This window comes from Dipodomys ordii, unplaced genomic scaffold, assembly GCF_000151885.1.
Source record: "Dipodomys ordii isolate 6190 unplaced genomic scaffold, Dord_2.0 Scaffold44, whole genome shotgun sequence".
Taxonomy (NCBI): domain Eukaryota; kingdom Metazoa; phylum Chordata; class Mammalia; order Rodentia; family Heteromyidae; genus Dipodomys; species Dipodomys ordii.
In genome coordinates this window covers 3,002,963-3,018,375 of record NW_012267260.1, presented here as the reverse complement: position 1 = coordinate 3,018,375, position 15,413 = coordinate 3,002,963, and positions in this window count along the sequence as shown.

Here is a 15,413-nt window from a genome sequence, read left to right as displayed (position 1 = left end):
TGTAGATAACCGTTTTCCCAGCATTATGTGTGGAAGAGGCTGTCTTCTTTCCAGTGTATAGTTTTTGGCTCCTTTGTCAAAGATCAGATGCTGCAGTTGTGTGGTTTCATGTCTGGGTTTTCAATTCTGTTCCATTGGTTTCTGGATCTCTTTCTGCGCCAGTTCCAAGCTGTTTTTCTTATGGCAGTGTTCTGTATTTGAACTTCAAGTCTGGCATGGTGATCCTTCCAGTATTGGGCTTTTTGTTCAGGATTGCTTTTGCTACTTGGGGTCTTTTATCCTGCCATATGAATTTTAGGATTGTTTTCTCTCTGGGATTTGAGGCATTGTGTTGAATGTGTAGTTTGCTTTCTCAGGATTACAGGGAATTTTCATTTTGCTCTTTTGCTTAATGCATTTTCAAAAAATATTTCAGAATCACATGACTTTCTTCTACAACAGAAGAAAATAATGGTTTTTAACAAAGCAGAGAAGGAAAGTAAACGAATCCTGTTGTCGGTCCAGTCCCTTTGAGATGTCACAAAAGGCTTGGCTGCGGTTTCCACCCTAACTCACGTTGAGGCTGAAGGCCCGGGAACCACGCAGAGCACAGAACGGATGAAAAGTCGGCTGGGAACTCACAGAGGCTCTGTGAAGTCTCGTCAGGGGAAGGACCATGAAAGGCGGGTGGACTTCTGTGCTACTCTTTCAATGGAAAGAGAGAAAAGGCCCAACCTTCTATAGTGAGTCATTTTGATCTTCTTTTCAAGGTTCATAGGCAAGGTCAAAATCAACCCAACCTGAATTCTTCTGGAGGGATCCCAAACTCCTTTACCACCGTATAACATAGGTTGTAAGTGCAAGGTAACATCGGACCTGTTCTTTAGTAGTTTTAAAGTTCTTGGCCAGTGAGCAAAATGTGAGACCAGAAACTTGGTTATTCCCCATTGGATCCTTAAATAACTCCCTGCTTTGTTTGTTGAGGAAGTGAGAGGGAAAAAATTATCTTGCCAATGTCTGCAACATAAGCTGTATGGGTGAAAGAAGAACACATTTAGAGTTTTATTGACTTTGTGTGTGTGTGTGTGTGTGTGTGTGTGTGTGTGCACACGCATGAGCCAGGCCTGGGGCTTGAACCTAGGCCTGGGCACTGCCCATTATATAGTTCATTAATATATAATGAATTTTGTTAGTACATAATGAAATATATATTACCTTTTAAAAAATCATAATGTTTGCATGTTCAAAACACTGGATCTCATGTCCAAAAACAAAGCAAAACAAAACAAAACAAAAACAAAAAATAAAGCACAGAAGCAAAACCCAGCAAGAAGTCAAAACAGAGCCAACATTATTCCATTGCTAGAATCACCTCAATTCTGAAATGGCAGTATCGAAAAGACAAGTATACATCTAGTCATGTTTTTCTCCCAAACCCCAAATTAGCCCTAAGGAATCAATAAAAATTAAGAAAAGAAATAATGAAATAAAAAAGTATTTTTTTATTTTTGGTCAGTCATAGGGCTTGAACTCAGGGCCTGAGTTTTCCACTCAAGGCTAGCTTTGCCACTTTGAGCCATAACACCACTTCTGGTTTTCTGGCAGGTTAATTGGAGATAAGAGTCTCATGGACATTCCTGCCCCTGCTGGCTTCAAATCATGATCCTCAGATTTCAGCCTCCTGAGTAGCTGGGATTATAAGCATGAGCCACCTGTGCCTGGCTAATAAAATCTATTTTATCTAAGTTTATTCTTCAGTGTTACTTCTTTGCTCTGTTAAATCTGTTTGCAGAGAAATGGCTGAAACAAACTCACCTTCCCTTTTAATAAAAGCTTGAAAATTAGACTCATTGTGTTTCTTCATGTTCATGTTCATGCATGTGTGTGCGTGTGTGTGGACACACACACACATTGGGTTGCTGGGGTTCACACATACTAGGTGTGTACTTGAAGCCACCGAGCTGCACTCCAGCCCTGTGATACTTTCTGAAATTCTCAATGACTGAATCTGATAAACCGTGATTTTATGAATACATATCAAATTCACAGAGCTACATTCTTATTTTTCTATAACTTTCTATTCTTCAAATTTATTTGTTTAGGCCTTGAGAGACTGACACCCCTGGAATATCTGCCATCTCTTGTGTTACAAAAGAGAAAGGCAGGGGTTCGGGGCTGTGTTTTAATCCCACCTGAAGAGGTACATTCCCCATCTCCATCCCCAGAAGTCCAGAGTTCTCCTCCACCTTCAGCCATTTACAGAGTCAGGGTCAAAGGTGTGGATGACATCAGGGAGGCCTGGCCGCCCACTCCTGGACCAGAGCAGAAGAGAGATATTTATTACTAGAGGAAGGTGTCCATGATGAATGGTTAAATGAAATGATGTTAAATGCTGAATGAATGATCTCGTTTATACAACATTACCCTTTTTTTTTTCCTTTTGGGGAAGGGTTTTGCCTTTTAATTCATGATCCTGCTGTCTCAGCCACCTGAGCAGTGGGTCACAGGCACACACCACCATCCCCAGAAATGAACCCAGTTTTCTTTAAAAAAATGTATTTGTGTAGCTGGGCGAGGTGGCTCACGCCTGTCATCCTAGCTACTCAAGGGGGCTGAGATCTGAGAATCATGGTTCAAAGCCAGCCCAGGCAGGAAAGTCCATGAGACTCTTATCTTCAATAAAACCACTAGAAAACCGGAAGTGGCGCTGTGGCTCAAGCAGTAGCCTGCTCGCCTTGAGGTGAAGAGCTGAGGGACAGCGTCCAAGCCCCATGACCAAGCAAAAATAAAAAAAAAAAGTATTTGTGTAAATACATATATATATAGGCAAAGTCCAAAGTGTTAATGTGGGTAAACTTCATGTGTTGGAACCTTTGAGTGTTGAGCTTATGACTTGTAAGTTAAAAAACCAAAGTGGGTGAAGGCTAGGGGATATAGCTCCAAGGTAGCACGCTATCTGGGCGTGTGTGCCTAGCGCCATCAAACAAACACAAAGAGCCAAGTGGACAAAGAAGTCCTTCACAGAGGAAGACACACCAATAAGCAAGGAAGAGGTGCTCCACCTCATTAGTCATCAAGGAAATAAAAATTAAAGTCCTGCTGAAATACCACTGGCGATAACACCAAATCTCAGCCAGGGTGGGAGCCACAGCACTTCATGGGTTCCTGGTGGGGATGGAAAATTGCGTAGCCACTGGGAAAATTGGCCTGGCGGTCTTACATAAAGTTATACATGTGCCTAGCCTTGTGACCTAGCACACACACGCCAGGTATTTACCCAGGAGAAATGAAAACATCTGGACACAGAAAAGACTTGTACCTGAATGTTAATAGCACCTTTATTCATAATGTTGAATACTCCAGAAAGGAAATTATAGTTCAAAATATCTTATCGGGCTGGGCAGGGGGCATAGAACATGGGCAGAGGGCGTGCCAAATGGAAATGAGGCCCTGAGTTTGATTCCTAGCACACATTCTCTCTGTCTGTCTGTCTCTCTTTGTCTCTGTCTCTGTCTCTCTCTCTCTCTCTCTCTCTCTCACACACACACACACACACACACACTATCACCACCACCAACAACAACTTTGCTTATTATTTTCTACTTATCCAGCTTTAGTCTCAACAACTCCAATAGCAGCAGGGTAGAAACAATTCCAATGTCCACCCACCATGAATAAATGAGTATGACAATTCAGTAACAGAGACAAAACCTAAAACACATAATATATGTGCAGGCCTCAGTGTTGATCTACGGAAAGTCAGACTTAGAAATGCAGTGCCCAGATAGCACCACACTACCAGTAATCATCATCACCTTCCCAGATCCTTAACCGAAGTAGAGAAAGGAGGGCTTGGCTTCCTTCGCATTCCAGAGGCAAGCTCACTCTGAACTCTAGTCTCTCTCCAGGAGCTCATGCAAATCCACAGGAAGGTGTCGGACCCATGAGTGGCCAGGCATGGTGGGGTGGGTGAGTTGGTGAAGGGTGGAGACCGTCTCCTTCATCTCCTTAGCACATCACAAACACATCTTATCATGAATGATGAGAGCACACCCTGCACTCTCTAGTTCTCTGGGTAGAAGAATACTTGGAAGCCAGGTCCTGGAGGCTCACATCTGTAATCCCAGCTATTCAGCAGGCTGAGGATCGGAGGATCATGGCTCCACGTCAGCCTGGGCAGATAAATCTGAGAGATTCTTATCTCCAATTAGCCACAAAATGTTGGAAATGGAGGTATGGCTCAAGTGGTAGAGTATCAGCCTTGAGTGCAAAGGCTAAGTGAGAACTGGCCTTAAGTTCAAGCCCCAGTACCAGCACACACAACCCCCCCAAAAATCCATAAACATATACTTAGAATGACAGAAATCTCACTCTTGCTCTCTCTCTCAGTGAGGAGCTGACAGGCAGGGGAAGAGGAGAGACACTTGTCAAAGGATGCGAAGTTTCAGTCACACAGGATGCATGAACTCTGGAGAGCCACTGCAAGGCGTGATGAATATAGTTAATGACTGGAAATATGCACTTGAGATTTGCTAAGAGTAGATATTAAATGTTCTTACCACAAAAAGAAAAAAAAGCAACAGCTAGGTGATGAAAATGTAAATGAGCCAAACTACAGCAATCCACAATGGGCATCTATACCAGAACATGGATATTTGAAGTATGAGCCATTGTTACCTATCAATTATACCTCATTAAATCTGCACAGGCATAAGAACCCTATGTAACATCTGGCTGTAGGAATTCTGCAAAGCTGTAAGATAGATTGGTAATTTAATACTCATGGGAGTATCTCCATGCATCTGAAATTAAACTTTTTTTTTTTTTTTGCTCTTTTTGTGTGTGTCAGTTCTAAGGCTTGAACTCTGAGTCTGGGCACTGTCCCTGGCCTTTTTTGCTCAAGGCTAGTGCTGTGCCACATGATCCACAGCTCTACTTCATCTTTGTGTTGATTAATTGGAGATGAGTCTCATAGACTTCCCCGCCAGGGCTGGCTTTGGAACTGTGATCCTCAGATCTCAGCCTCCTGAGTAAGTTAGGATTAGAGGTGTGAGCTATCTGCTCCTCGCCTTGAAACTGAATTCTTTCCTAGCACAGAAAACAAACACTGTGTCCCACAGAGCAGAAGGCCTGCTGAATGTGTTGTCAGTGCGGTGTATTTTGTCAGCGAAGTGGACCACTGACTGACGTGATTCCCTCCGCACCTGAGCAAACCTCCACCTCATTCCCAGCTTCCTGTTCTGAACAGGAAGTCAGCTTGGCAGAGTATATGTGTAAAGCCAGCAACTTCCAAAGGAAGGAAGGAAGTGTTTATTTTATATTTTTAAAGCTTTGTTGTTTATGGGTGACCTACCTTTGGGTGTGAGGGCTATTTTTTTTTCTTTTGAAGACAAGGACTTTTCGGTTTAGCTTAGTTCTCAATACAGGTTGAGTGTTTTTAGTCTAAACTTTTGACCCAAGACTTTTTGAGCCCCAATGTGACACCACTGTGGAAAATTCCACATTTGATTTGGTGAGACAGGACACAGCATACAGAATTACCTCTGGTGATGCTGCATATGAGACAGATCTGAATTTCACATCTCATTGTGTATATGCAAATATTTCAAAAGCTGAGGAGAATCTGAAATGGAAAACAACTTTGGTAGCAAGCGGCAGGGCTAAGTGACTCTAAACCCGAACCTGGGAACTCCTTAGTACATCTTGCTGAGTACCACGTGGGATGTATTTATTTTGACCAAATAAAGGACATTTGGGGAGGCCATTTTTTTCCTCCACTTCAGGTGAGCTTTTAGGAAGAGGTAATCTTGGGAAATTAGCTCTTAAGGAGTGAAGGTTTAAATTCTGGGCTCTTAAACATATTTTTTTTCTTTTTTGAAGAAATTCAGATTTATTACACTTCAACATAGGAACGCGTCGCAACTCTTAAAAATTCTTGTTATTATAAAGGTGATGTACAGAGGGGTTACAGTTACTGAATGGGACATACTTGAAAAACAAGGGCTTCTGACTCTTGGTCACACAGCTAATGTGCTCTCCTCCTAAGCCAGGGCTATCACGCTGGACTGCAGCAGGGAGCTACGTGGATGGCCATGAGTGGCCGGATGGGGGTGCAGTGGACTGCCCCACCTGTCACCCCGGCAGGTGAGAGGCTGAGAGAGGGTGGACGGGGATCTAGAATGGGTATGCTTGTCATCACAGCAATGGGAGGAAACAAAAAATAGAAAGACTGTGGGCCTGCCACAGCCTGGGGAGGAAGGGGGGCTCTAATGCAAAATAACCGGAGGTGTGGCGCAGTGGTAGGGCACACATGAGGTGCGGGGTTCAAGTCCCAGTGGGGGGAAAATAAATAAAAACACAGCTGCCTGGGTCTCAGACCAGGATTTCTTCATGATGGGTTTAAACAGCAGCCTAGACTCCTGAGCGTGTTTGAAAACTTCATAGGGCTTTCTAATGGACAGCCAGAGCTGAGTACCACTGAGTACCACTCGGTATACTGTCACAAAGTGAAGTATTACACTGAGTACTGCACTGTCACAAAGTATTACACTGAGCATTACATTTCACAAAGTGAAGTATTACACTGTCACCCTGGATCAGCACTTACCAAGTGGCAGCCGCACACTTGACATCGGCTAGCTTACAGGTTACTAACAGGAAAAACAGGACTCCTAGACGTTAGTTTGCTTGCTGATAGAAAAAGCCCAAGTTAGAAAGCAAAAGAGGAAGCAGCCCTGGAACGCATATTCTTTTACCCTTCACCTGACGGTAACTGAGGAAGTGGCAGAAGCCGCTGTTCTCACTTTGGACAATCAAGACAACCCAGCCCTGGCATCTGCTGACCCAGCCATCCAGTGTTCCCAGTGTTCCCAGGGCCCAGCACCTGCATCGAGTGGGCATTGTTCCGTGGCCTGTGTTAAGGAGCTGGGCCTGGGTAACTGCCTCAAAGGAGCCAGGGGTCAAGCTGTCCCGAGAGTGGGAATCCCCAGTACACAGGTGACAGTGTGCACACCCCTGCTATCTGCTGTGGGCCATGGAACTGAGACTGTGTATGAGAGTCAGATAACCAGGCCGCTTAGAAATCCAGGGAGCAGCCGTTAGATTAAGAAAAACAACACTTCATTCAAACCCAACTTCAGTTGAGCCTGTTTATAGGTGTTGGTGACTTTACTGGGTATGTGTACTGTATAATTTTTAGCTCAAATAACCCCTGGGCCCAATCAGCACTTCCTGTTTCTTTCTAAATTCTCCTTCCTTCTGGTCTGTCCTCCATCCTCACAAACTATTGTTCTGTCTGCTAATAAACATTTGGAATAATCAGACCTGGGGATATTTCCAGTCTTGTCTGCCGCAGTGAGAACTATCTATATCAAGGGGGAAAAAAAAACCCTGAAATTGGCAGGTAGAGAAAGTGGCTGGCAGCTGTGTAGACTCAGGTAGCAAGAAGCAGATTAAGACAGAAAATGAATGAGACAGAGTTGGATGGAGGCAGAAAAGAGATTTTAGAAAAGAAACCAGAGAGAAGCAGACAGAGAGACAGGCCAGTTAGTCCTACAATAAGAACAAGAGAGAGAGGGAGACAGACAGACTGACTGACAGCTGAGTAAGGAGACAGAGTCAGAAAGAGACATCCTGAGCACAGAGGACAGATGGGAACAAGGAAGAGGAGGGAATGAGAGGCATCACCAGGCAGGAGTGTGGAAAATTTTGTACCCCCATTTTGTATCCAGCTCCTCAGCGAGCAGCAAGGAACTGGACAGCTCTGTCCGCAGGGTGGGCCTTTCCACAGCCCACGGCAGGGTAGCCATTCTAAACAGAGCGGGGTTTTATCCTCCGAGGTTCCCTTCCAGACCCATCTGGAGGGCGTCTGGTAGATGTGGCTCTTGTGCCAGAACTCTGTGCCGTGGGCCTCACAGAACGGCAGGCCATGGGAACCGAGGTCCTTGTGGTGGGTGGGTGTGGCTTCTTGGCCAGTGCCTATCCGTTCACCCACTTTCCAGTAACAGAATCCACTGTGAGCGAGGACACCACCCCTTTGCTGTCCCCAAGGCTTCTGTGGAGCTGAGGGAGACGCCCTCCTCCTCTCCCTCCACGGACAGCCTCTCCTGTGTTCCGTGATTGCTTCAGGGGTAGGTCCACACCCAAAGGAGGTGCGTCAGAGCCACGGTAGCCTCTCCGGGGAGTGAGTCTGTTGGGGGTCCTGGGTCTGTCCTGGAATCCAGGGATTAGGTTGTTTGGCTAGGGCTGGGCTGCCATGTTGGCATCGTGTGTCTCCTGAAAATGAAGTCAGTGTGCAGAACATCGGAGTGAGAGGTGGACAAGGGGCTGCTTCCAGCACCTTCCAGGCACCCATCAAGCTCTTCTGAAGTTAGAACTTCAGTTTTTATTACAGAATGCCAACAGATGATCCCCCCCCCCTTAACAGCTGAAATCAGCCCAGGTTTGGATTTTTCTAGCATCTGCCACTAAATTCTGAGTGGTATAATGTCTGGGGTATCATGTACCGTCACATAATTAAACTGAGTTCAATCAACGTTGTCCCGGCGGGTGATAGTGAGAACAAGGGGCTGAGGTGGCCTCGTCCAGTCTCCCGCTCCAGGCCCCCACTCTTGCATTCTTCCTTCTTTTTTTTTTTTTTTTGCCAGTACAGTGGCTTCACTCGGGTCCCTTTGTACTCAGAGTTGGCTTTCTACCACTTGAGCCACAACTCCAACTCTGGCTTTTGGATTGTAGATAAGAATCTCACAGACTTTCCTGCCAGGCTGGCTGTGCACCAGGATCCTCAGATCTCAGCTTCCTGAGTTGCTAGGATCACAGGTGTGAGTCACCAGGGCCCAGCCTTATTTTGTTTTCAAATTAAGGTGTAGTGTCTACTTCAAGCATACATTTTGCTTGGGTGACCTCCCAAGTCTCTGTTGCCAGCCCTTCGTGGAACTGCCATCTTTTCTTTTTCTTTTTGTCAGTCGTGGGGCTTGAACTCTGGGTTTGGGCGCTGTCCCTGCACTCTTCAGCTCAAGGCGAGCGCTCTACCACTTGAGCCACAGCGCCACTTCCAGTTTTCTAGTGATTTTATTGGAGATAAGAGTCTCACGGACTTTGCTGCCAGGCTGGCTTTGAACTGTGATCCTCAGATCTCAGCCTCCTGAGTAGCTAGGATGACAGGCGTGAGCCACCTGTGACCGGCTGCCATCTTTTCTTTGCCCAGCCATTTCCCCTTTCCCTGTGACCTCTCCCCCCTCAGGCCCAGGTCAGCAGCAATGACTGTTATGATGCCACTTTTATATGAACTTCCTGAATAGAAACTTCACTGTAAGAGAGAACAGCAAAACTGGTCCAAGGAGTGAAATGTTAGTGCAGTGATCGTACATGTTGTCAGAGGACATAAGTTAGACTGCCACGCCTTCGCAGAATGCTCTCCAATCCTGGTCCTGAGTGCAAGGTTCAATGTTATGTTGTAAGGTTCTAGATGAAACCTATTTACAAAGGCTAAATATTCTAGGGATGAAGAAACACAGGACAGGGGCAGATTAGAAGAACAGCAGAGAAGTGGCAAGGCACATTTATCCTCACTGAGTATGATGGTACATGCCTGTAATCCCAGCGCTGTTGAAGAGACCCAAGCAGGATTATGAATTCATGGCCAGCCTGGGCTAGGTAGTGAGTCAATCTCTCTCTCTCTTCCTCTCTCTTCCTCTTTCTCTGTCTCTCTCACACACATGCATGTGCACACAGCACACAAAAAAAATGTTCTGTGCTTGCATTTTCCTTTCATACTTCATCTGGGAGAATACTTCTGGTAACTACTAAATAGCCTGAAACAAAAGTTGCTCGGGACATTTGATGCAGAGGGAAGACGGGGAGGACCCGAGTCTCACAGACTGCTGTTCACTGGGGAACATTTTTGGATGTTCCTTGCCCTCTATCTCTCCTAATCTTGACATGTGCAGTGGCTGCTGGAGGGGCGTGTCACGTGTGCAGCAAAGATGCAGCCAGGGTGCGAAGCTCTCTTCCCCTGCATTTGAGAGAAAGAACCCAGGGAATTATAATCAAGAACAAATCACAGTCCCATCATCTTTTTTTCATCAGGGGAACCGGAAGCGCATGAAGTGAAGGAATAAACTTTTCTAGTGAAATCCAGGACGGGACAGCGTCTGAGTCCCACAGGGGGATCAGCTCTTGGGGCCACCAAAGCCCCCCTCAGGGCCGCGCAGAGCAGGGAGCTACTGGAGAAGCCTCACAGCCCAGCCAAAGCATTAAGCACGCGGGCTTTTGTGCTTTGGGAACAGAATGTAGATTCTCCCACCAAATGAATCCCCTGCAAATGACAAACAGGCTCAGATAAAAAAAAAAAAAGACCACATCCAGAGTGCTTGCGCTGATCCCTGGAACTGGGTTTGACTGGATGAAGAGTTTTGCTTCTCTCCGGTGTAAACCTGCTACAGTGAGTACTCTGATGTGAGACTCCATTCTTGTGACACACAGAACAGAACATGCTATTTATTCCATTTATTCAAGAGCTGAAGCAGCCAGGGAGAACAAAGGGAGCAAGAGAAAATCAGACTTTGAAAAAAAAATGGTATTTGATGGCCGAGGATAGAGAGATGGCTGATTTGTTCCTATGCGATCAGAATGAAAAGAACTTCTTCAGAAGGGGTCAGATCCCCACACATTCAGCAAAGTGAGCGCTCTGCTTGGCTCCGTGCCCTCGCTCCATTCATGTGGCCACGATGGGAAGAAGCAGGTCGCCGTTCTCAGACGCTCATGTTTCCTGTCTACCAGGGATCCTGTTTAGCTCTCGATGGGAATCGTGCCTTTATCAGCAGCATTTTTTTTTTTTTCAGAATTCCTCACACCAATGCAGAATCAGAAGGGGAAACAAAGAGAGTCCCTGGGGATGCGTGGTATCGTGACTCACCAGCCCTTCCTTGCTCACACACACAGAGGCCCCATTGAGTCCCGGGGTCCCTGTCAGAACCAGAGGCCAGCATGGAAAAGATGAGCCGGAGCCTCTTTCACATGGGCCTCGGCAGGCAAGCGCGGCTGCAGTCACAGGTCAGGGCCACTTAGCTCTGGAGAGGCAGACAGAACAGAGCCCGCCGTTCACACCTGCTCGGCTGGTGAACGGACGCAGGCTGTCCAGGGGGAGCATGGACGGCAGGCTCTCGGGAGGACCAGCATGCCGTCCAGCCGCTGGGGGGTGGGAACTCTAAGTCTGAGCGACTCCAGGAGGGGCTGGGGCACACAGCTTTGCCATTCTCGGTTCACTTGATTGTTTTTCATCCTGGAAGGCTCACGAGCGAGGATCCCAGGCCGGATGAGCACAGCGGCACCGACTGCTTGGCTTACTTGCTTCTCAGGCAGAGTTTGGTAGAAAAGGACGATAGAATGTCATGACCGGGTCACAGAAGGTTCCAGATACTAGCACAAGCTACCTTTCACCCTACAGGTCAGCCACCACTGGAAGTCTGATCTCAGCAGTCAGTGCTGACGGAAGAGTGCAGTCACGGCACCCTGTTCATTCGCTTTGGGTTTGTGGGGAAGAAACGATTGGGATGCACTGATGTCAGTGTGGTCCCGTCTGCCCGAGACTGCTTTGCACTAGGCTGTGGCTGTGGGTGCACACTCAGCTTGAAGGTCTCTGGTATCCAGAGAGCATTTTCTGAAGGGTCTGTCTCTCCACACTGATCTGAGAGGCCACGTGCGGAAAGGCCACGAGGCAAGGCAGGAACCAAGGTAGCCAAGGCGCGGAGTCAGGAGATGCCCGACTAGCAATGTCCAGGAAGGAGCTGGCACAATGTGCGATGGATTTTTCCTTGTGTTGAACTACTGAGCTTTCTGAGTGTATTAGTGCATCACAGTCTAGGCTATCCGACTAACACCATCTCTCCAGTTCTTCCTGAAGAACCGGGATAGCCTCTCTCCAAAGGCCTCCCCTGTTCCATAAATCTTACGTGATCAGCAAAGAGAAGGCCTTCTTCCACCCAGCTGGCTCCTTCCTGATGCTGCCCGAACTGCATCTCCCCTGAATACTACTGTATCTTACCTTAGAGAAGGACCATGGGGCCCTGAGCATAGAGGCTGGACAGGCTCTCCAGGCCTGTCGGTTCCCCTGCTGTTCTAGTCCCTGGCTCACCATTACAAAAACCTTCCCAAGTGCTGGTATAGGATCTGGGTGAAAACTTCTGGCAACTGAAAAACTCAGTTCTGATAACAAAAGTCTAACTCTCTGTACATTCTAAATAATGGTACTATATTGCCCAGTTTCCAGTCACCGTGGACTGTCTTAGGTGACCACCTCTCCTCTCTCCCCTCCTCCCCCCTCCTTTTCTCTCTCTCTCAATAGGACATTGCCAGGAAGCTGAGGCTAGCCTTGAACTCATGATCCTTCTATCTCTGCTTCTTCAGTGCTGGGATTATAAAATGTATACCAGTAGGCCTGGTCTTCTTTTAAAAATGTTCCAAATGAACGAACAGTAATAAGGTAGGATAATTCAGAGAAAAGGAGGCATGAAGAACAGGACCAGGAATTCAGAGGAAATCACTGTATTGATGAGTAGCTTGCTTAGAAGTACACAGGCCCTGTTTTCTTTGCTTTAAGCCTTACACCCCCTCGAGAAGCGGCAACATTTAGTGAAAAGGAAAAAAAGAAAGCATCTCTCTCCTTCTGACCTTGTCTGTCTGCCTAAACACCAAGTACGCTGTGGGAACAGAGCGATGGTAGGCGACAGCATCACAATTCAAACCCGGGACACTGAGCCCACCTTGCGTGTCACGGGGAAGCCTCCGGAACCACAAACAGGACACCACTAACTTTCCCTTGCACTCCTGTCCCCAGAGGATGCCCAAGGGGTTCCCTCATCCACGCAAATTCCTTGAGACCCACTCTCGAAAAGCATCTTTCTCACACAACAGGAGTGCAAGTTTTAGCAAGGATTTTAGTAGAACAGGGTAAAATAGGGAGAGAGGGAGATATTTTTCTGTTTCCCATTCAGGAAACAGTAGTAAGACTCAAAATGGCAGTGCCTATCTGTGGCTTTTATGCCTTCTGGACTGGTGGATGCAGTCTTACTCCAGGTCTGGCTAGTCTAGTGACTCCTAATTGTTAGACAGGAGTTTGGCATGGGTAAGTCAAACACAAGTTACCTCTGGACTTCCTTTTGCTACACCTGACTTACACTTTTTCTATCTCTACCCATCCTTGAAGTTTCCAGATAGTTACCATTTAAAAAGAAGCATATTTAGATAGCCCTTCCAATACTTCTAAATCCTGTAACTTAGTATTATTAAGGAAGTGGGAGGGAGCTTACCAGCTTTTACAGTCTACTTCCTGGTTTTTAACTTCTGAGTCTGGCCCTTTTGAGATTTTATATATATATATTATATGATATTATATATAATCATATAATATATATCATAATATATATGATATATATCATATATAATATATGATATATATTATAATATATATGATATATATGATATATATTTTTTTCTTTTGGTCAGTTTTCGGGCTTGAACTCTGGGCCTGGGCACTGACCCTGAGCTCTTCAGCTCAAGGCAAGTACTCTAGTCACAGAACCACTTCCAGTTTTCTGGTGGTTAAATGGAGTCTTACAGACTTTCCTGCCTGGGCTGGCTTTGAACTGTCATCCTCAGATCTTAACCTCCTGAGTAGCAAGTATTACAGGCATGAGCCACCAGCGCCCAGCTATATATATATTTTAAATATAATTTCTTTCTTTTCATCTATCTATTCTGGCTCCATGCCAATGAGGAGAAATTGGGGCATCATTGAGTTAGGCATTTAAGAAGCCTCTCTCTTTTTCCCTCCTTTCTTCTCTCCTTCCCTCTGTCCCTTCTTTCTTTCCTTCCTTCCTTACCTTCTTTCATAGTGCAGGTATCTGAACTCAAGGCCTTGCACATGCTAGGCCTTGAGTGCTAGAGCTAGAGCTCTACCACTTGAGCCAACATTCCACCATTTTTTTGTTTGTCGGTTGTGGGGCTTGAACTCTGGGCCTGGGCGCTGTCCCTCAGCTCTTCAGCTCAAGGCGAGCACTCTGCCACTTGAGCTACAGCGCCACTTCCGGTTTTCTGGTGGTTTATTGGGGATAAGAGTCTCAGGTCTTTCCTGTCTGGGCTGGCTTTGAACCGCGATCCTCAGATCTCAGCCTCCTGAGTAGCTAGGATGACAGGTGTGAGCCCCCAGCATCCGGCTGTTGTTTTTGTTCCTCCCAAGGCTGGCTGGGACTGGCATCTGCCTATGGCCTTCCATGGAGCTGGAAGCATGGCTGTGTGCCACTGTGCTCAACTTTTTGATTGTGACAGGAATCTTACGAACTTTTTGCCCAGGCTTGTACAGAATGAGAATCCTTCTGCTCTCTGCCTCAAGCAGTTGTGATTACAGGCACACGCTGCTGTGCCTGGCCTCCAAGGAAACCTCTAGGAAGAGAGAGAAGAAAACAGGTCTCCGGAAAGCTCCAGCTATAGAGATACTTTTGTAAAAGGAAACAATAGAGAAACAATCCGTTGTACTTTGGCCACAGCCCTTCAACACGGATGGGGTGCCTTGGACCACCCTGGCTCGTCCAGTGGCTCCTGGCCTTAAAACTTTACTAATCAAAAACGTAAGGTGAAAAGCCAACACTATTAACCATTTCCTAGCTGGAATAACTTTCCAAAAAATACTTGAAAAAGCACCAGTATTGCCCCTTTGCCCTTCTTGCTAGCGCTCTTTCTTTCTTAAGTGGAGGCTGAGCCCAGTCACAGGTGTTCTGGGCAGCATTCCCAGCCGCCAGCCGCAGGCATCACAGGTATGCGCTCTGCTATTAAAAGCAACACCCCACCCACACCTGGCTGGTGTTTCAGCTCCTCTGCTCACCCACTTCCCTTCTTTCCAAGAAATTTCTTAGATACTCCACTTAGGTTATTACAGCAAGTGTTGTCTTTTGTCCCAACTGTAAGAAAAAAGGAGAAAGGACAGACTCTTCTTCTCCTTAACCCTGTACGCAGCTTGACCTGCACGGGAAATCCCTGTCTGTGCTCTGTCTTTTGGCCTCAGCCTTCTCTTGGGATTTTTTTTCCTTCCCTTTCAGATTAAAAACATGGTGAAAAGCCAGGCACTGGTGGTTCACATCTATAATCCTGGCTACTCAGGAGCTGAGATCTGAGGATCAAGGGTCAAAGCCAGCTCAAGCAGACACATCCAAGGGATTCTCAAGATGGAGATGATTATCTGTGCCAGGGGAGGTGCAGATGCTGGCTTGAGTATCGCTCCTTATACCTTCTCATGACTAATTGAACATAAACGTCAGAGGACTGCACAGGAAAGCAACAGGTTTAAACACAATGTTTTATTTGGATACTGAATACATTGTCAGGACCCATGATTGTTCTGAGAATGGAATTCTTTTGGATAACACCAGCAACAAAGCAAG